Source organism: Schistocerca nitens, chromosome 2 (assembly GCF_023898315.1).
Source record: "Schistocerca nitens isolate TAMUIC-IGC-003100 chromosome 2, iqSchNite1.1, whole genome shotgun sequence".
Classification (NCBI taxonomy): domain Eukaryota; kingdom Metazoa; phylum Arthropoda; class Insecta; order Orthoptera; family Acrididae; genus Schistocerca; species Schistocerca nitens.
The window spans coordinates 1,147,188,088-1,147,194,304 of NC_064615.1; positions in this window are offsets into that span (position 1 = coordinate 1,147,188,088).

Here is a 6,217-nt window from a genome sequence, read left to right on the forward strand (position 1 = left end):
TAAAGGAGGAATAATGCATCGGAAAAGAGATACTCGGAACCCCAAAGAAAATCCTATCGTTTCCGTAGAAACGTATCTCGATCTAGAAGGACAATGCAAGGAATCCAGAGTATTTCATATGGACGCAAATTGTGTGTTAATTCGTCAATGTGAGGGAGCGAGGTATGCAGTAAAGGAGGAATAATGCATCGGAAAAGAGATACTCGGAACCCCAAAGGAAATCCTATCGTTTCCGTAGGAACGTATCTCGATTTAGAAGGACAATGCAGGGAATCCAGAGTATTTCATATGGACGCAAATTGTGTGTTAATTCGTCAATGTGAGGGAGCGAGGGATGCAGTGAAGGAGGAATAATGCATCGGAAAAGAGATACTCGGAACCCCAAAGAAAATCCTATCGTTTCCGTAGAAACGTATCTCGATTTAGAAGGACAATGCAGGGAATCCAGAGTATTTCATATGGACGCAAATTGTGTGTTAATTCGTCAATGTGAGGGAGCGAGGGATGCAGTAGAGGAGGAATAATGCATCGGAAAAGAGATACGCGGAACCCCAAAGAAAATCCTATCGTTTCCGTAGAAACGTATCTCGATTTAGAATGACAATGCAGGGAATGCAGAGTATTTCATATGGACGCAAACTGTGTGTTAATTCGTCAATGTGAGGGAGTGAGGGATGCAGTAAAGGAGGAATAATGCATCGGAAAAGAGATACTCGGATCCCCAAAGAAAATCCTATCGTTTCCGTAGAAACGTATCTTGATTTAGAAGGACAATGCAGGGAATCCAGAGTATTTCATATGGACGCAAATTGTGTGTTAATTCGTCAATGTGAGGGAGCGAGGGATGCAGTAAAGGAGGAATAATGCATCGGAAAGAGATACTCGGAACCCCAAAGAAAATCCTATCGTTTCTGTAGAAACGTATCTCGATTTAGAAGTACAATGCATGGAATCCAGAGTATTCCATATGGACGCAAATTGTGTGTAATTTCGTCAATGTGAGGGAGCGAGGGATGCAGTAAAGGAGGAATAATTCATCGGAAAAGAGATACTCGACTCCCAAAAGAAAATCCTATCGTTTCCGTAGAATCTATCTCGATTTAGAAAGATAATGCAGGGAACCCAGAGTATTTCATATGGACGCAATTTGTGTGTTAATTCGTCAATGTGAGGGAGCGAGGGATGCAGTATAGGAGAAATAATGCATCGGAAAAGAGATACTCGGAATCCTAAAGAAAATCCTGTCGTTTCCGTCGAAACGAATCCCGATTTATAAGGACAATGCTGGGAACCCAGAGTATTTCATATGGACGCAAATTGTGTGTTAATTCGTCAATGTGAGGGAGCGAGGGCTGCAGTAAAGGAGGAAATATGCATCGGAAAAGAGATACTCGGAACCCCAAAGAAAATCCTATCGTTTCTGTAGAAACGTATCTCGATTTAGAAGGACAATGCAATGAATCCAGAGTATTTCATATGGACGCAAATTGTGTGTTAATTCGTCAATGTGAGTTAGCGAGGGATGCAGTAAAGGAGGAGTAATGCATCGGAAAAGAGATACTCGGAACCCCAAAGAAAATCCTATCGTTTCCGTAGGAACGTATCTCGATTTAGAAGGACAATGCAGGGAATTCAGAGTATTTCATATGGACGCAAATTGTGTGTTAATTCGTCAATGTGAGGGAGCGAGGGATGCAGTGAAGGAGGAATAATGCATCGGAAAAGAGATACTCGGAACCCCAAAGAAAATCCTATCGTTTCCGTAGAAACGTATCTCGATTTAGAAGGACAATGCAGGGAATCCACAGTATATCATATGGACGCAAATTGTGTGTTAATTCGTCAATGTGAGGGAGCGAGGGATGCAGTAAAGGAGGAATAATGCATCGGAAAAGAGATACTCGGAACCCCAAACAAAATCCTATCGTTTCCGTAGAAACGTATCTCGATTTACAAGGACAATGAAGGGAATCCAGAGTATTTCATATGGACGCAAATTGTGTGTTAATTCGTCAATGTGAGGGAGCGAGGGCTGCAGTAAAGGAGGAAATATGCATCGGAAAAGAGATACTCGGAACCCCAAAGAAAATCCTATCGTTTCTGTAGAAACGTATCTCGATTTAGAAGGACAATGCAATGAATCCAGAGTATTTCATATGGACGCAAATTGTGTGTTAATTCGTCAATGTGAGTTAGCGAGGGATGCAGTAAAGGAGGAGTAATGCATCGGAAAAGAGATACTCGGAACCCCAAAGAAAATCCTATCGTTTCCGTAGGAACGTATCTCGATTTAGAAGGACAATGCAGGGAATTCAGAGTATTTCATATGGACGCAAATTGTGTGTTAATTCGTCAATGTGAGGGAGCGAGGGACGCAGTGAAGGAGGAATAATGCATCGGAAAAGAGATACTCGGAACCCCAAAGAAAATCCTATCGTTTCCGTAGAAACGTATCTCGATTTAGAAGGACAATGCAAGGAATCCACAGTATATCATATGGACGCAAATTGTGTGTTAATTCGTCAATGTGAGGGAGCGAGGGATGCAGTAAAGGAGGAATAATGCATCGGAAAAGAGATACTCGGAACCCCAAACAAAATACTATCGTTTCCGTAGAAACGTATCTCGATTTACAAGGACAATGAAGGGAATCCAGAGTATTTCATATGGACGCAATTTGTGTGTTAATTCGGCAATGTGAGGGAGCGAGGGATGCAGTAAAGGAGGAATAACGCATCGGAAAAGAGATACTCGGAACCCCAAAGAAAATCCTATCGTTTACGTAGAAACGTATCTCGATTTAGAAGGACAATGCAGGGAATCCAGAGTATTTCACATGGACGCAAATTGTGTGTTAATTCGTCAATGTGAGTTAGCGAGGGATGCAGTAAAGGAGGAATAATGCAGCGGAAAAGAGATACTCGCAATCCCAAAGAAAATCCAGGCGTTTCCGTAGAAACGTATCTCGATTTAGAACGACAATGCAGGGAATCCAGAGTATTTCATATGGACGCAAATTGTGTGTTATTTCGTCAATGTGAGGGAGCGAGGGATGCAGTAAAGGAGGAATAATGCATCGGAAAAGAGATACTCGGAACCCCAAAGAAAATCCTATCGTTTCCGTAGAAACGTATCTCGATTTAGAAGGACAATGCAGGGAATCCAGGGTATTTCATATGGACGCAAATTGTGTGTTAATTCGTCAATGTGAGGGAGCGAGGGATGCAGTAAAGGAGGAATAATGCATCGGAAAAGAGATACTCGGAACCCCAAAGAAAATCCTATCGTTTCCGTAGAAACGTATCTCGATTTAGAAGGACAATGCAGGGAATCCAGAGTATTTCATATGGACGCAAATTGTGTGTTAATTCGTCAATGTGAGGGAGCGAGGTATGCAGTAAAGGAGGAATAATGCATCGGAAAAGAGATACTCGGAACCCCAAAGAAAATCCTATCGTTTCCGTAGAAACGTATCTCGATTTAGAAGGACAAGCAGGGAATCCAGAGTATTCCATATGGATGCAAATAGTGTGTTAATTCGTCAATGTGAGGGAGCGAGGTATGCAGTAAAGGAGGAATAATGCTTCGGATAAGCGATACACGGGACCCCAAAGAAAATCCTATCGTTTCCGTAGAAACGTAGCTCGATTTAGAAGGACAATGCAGGGAATCCAGAGTATTTCATATGGACGCAAATTGTGTGTTAATTCGTCAATGTGATGGAGCGAGAAATGCAGTAAAGGAGGAATAATGCATTGGAAAAGTGATACTCGGAACCCCAACGAAAATCCTATCGTTTCCGTAGAAACGTATCTCGATTTAGAAGGACAATGCAGGGAATCCAGAGTATATCATATGGACGCAAATTGTGTGTTAATTCGTCAATGTGAGGGGGCGAGGGATGCAGTAAAGGAGGAATAATGCATCGGAAAAGAGATACTCGACTCCCAAAAGAAAATCCTATCGTTTCCGTAGAAACGTATCTCGATTAAGAAGGACAGTGCAAGGAATCCAGAGTATTTCATATGGACGCAAATTGTGTGTTAATTCGTCAATGTGAGGGAGCGAGGGATGCAGTAAAGGAGGCATAATGCATCGGAAAAGAGATACTCGGAACCCCAAAGAAAGTCCTATCGTTTCCGTAGAAACGTATCTCGATTTAGAAGGACAATGCAGGGAATCCAGAGTATTTCACATGGACGCAAATTGTGTGTTAATTCGTCAATGTGAGGGAGCGAGGGATGCAGTAAAGGGGGAATAATGCATCGGAAAAGAGATACTCGGAACCCCAAAGAAAATCCTATCGTTTCCGTAGAAACGTATCTCGATTTAGAAGGACAAGCAGGGAATCCAGAGTATTCCATATGGACGCAAATAGTGTGTTAATTCGTCAATGTGAGGGAGCGAGGGATGCAGTAAAGGAGGAATAATGCTTCGGATAAGCGATACACGGGACCCCAAAGAAAATCCTATCGTTTCCGTAGAAACGTAGCTCGATTTAGGTGGACAATGCAGGGAATCCAGAGTATTTCATATGGACGCAAATTGTGTGTTAATTCGTCAATGTGATGGAGCGAGAAATGCAGTAAAGGAGGAATAATGCATTGGAAAAGTGATACTCGGAACCCCAAAGAAAATCCTATCGTTTCCGTAGAAACGTATCTCGATTTAGAAGGACAATGCAGGGAATCCAGAGTATATCATATGGACGCAAATTGTGTGTTAATTCGTCAATGTGAGGGAGCGAGGGATGCAGTAAAGGAGGAATAATGCATCGGAAAAGAGATACTCGACTCCCAAAAGAAAATCCTATCGTTTCCGTAGAAACGTATCTCGTTTTAGAAAGATAATGCAGGGAACCCAGAGTATTTCATATGGACGCAAATTGTGTGTTAATTCGGCAATGTGAGGGAGCGAGGGATGCAGTAAAGGAGGAATAATGCATCGGAAAAGAGATACTCGGAACCCCAAAGAAAATCCTATCGTTTCCGTAGAAACGTATCTCGATTTAGAAGGACAGTGCAAGGAATCCAGAGTATTTCATATGGACGCAAATTGTGTGTTAATTCGTCAATGTGAGGGAGCGAGGGATGCAGTAAAGGAGGCATAATGCATCGGAAAAGAGATACTCGGAACCCCAAAGAAAGTCCTATCGTTTCCGTAGAAACGTATCTCGATTTAGAAGGACAATGCAGGGAATCCAGAGTATTTCACATGGACGCAAATTGTGTGTTAATTCGTCAATGTGAGTTAGCGAGGGATGCAGTAAAGGAGGAATAATGCATCGGAAAAGAGATACTCGGAACCCCAAAGAAAGTCCTATCGTTTCCGTAGAAACGTATCTCGATTTAGAAGGACAATGCAGGGAATCCAGTGTATTTCATATGGGATCAAATTGTGTGTTAATTCGTCAATGTGAGGGAGCCAGGGATACAGTAAAGGATTAATAATGCATCGGAAAAGAGATACTCGGAACCCCAAAGAAAATCCTATCGTTTCCGTAGAAACGTATCTCGATATAGAAGGACAATGCAGGGAATCCGGAGTATATCATATGGACGCAAATTGTGTGTTAATTCGTCAATGTGAGGGAGCGAGGGATGCAGTAAAGGAGGAATAATGAATCGGAAAAGAGATACTCGGAACCCCAAAGAAAATCCTATCGTTTCCGTAGAAACGTACCTCGATTTAGAAGGACAATGCAGGGAATCCAGAGTATTTCATATGGACGCAAATTGTATGTTAATTCGTCAATGTGAGGGAGCGAGGGATGCAGTAAAGGAGGAATAATGCATCGGAAAAGAGATACTCGGAACCCCAATGAAAATCCTATCGTTTCCGTAGAAACGTATCTCGATTTAGAAGGACAATGCAGGGAATCCAGAGTATTCCATATGGACGCAAATTGTGTGTTAATTCGTCAATGTGAGGGAGCGAGGGATGCAGTAAAGGGGGAATAATGCATCGGAAAAGAGATACTCGGAACCCCAAAGAAAATCCTATCGTATCCGTAGAAACGTATCTCGATTTAGAAGGACAAGCAGGGAATCCAGAGTATTCCATATGGACGCAAATAGTGTGTTAATTCGTCAATGTGAGGGAGCGAGGGATGCAGTAAAGGAGGAATAATGCTTCGGATAAGCGATACACGGGACCCCAAAGAAAATCCTATCGTTTCCGTAGAAACGTAGCTCGATTTAGAAGGACAATGCAGGGA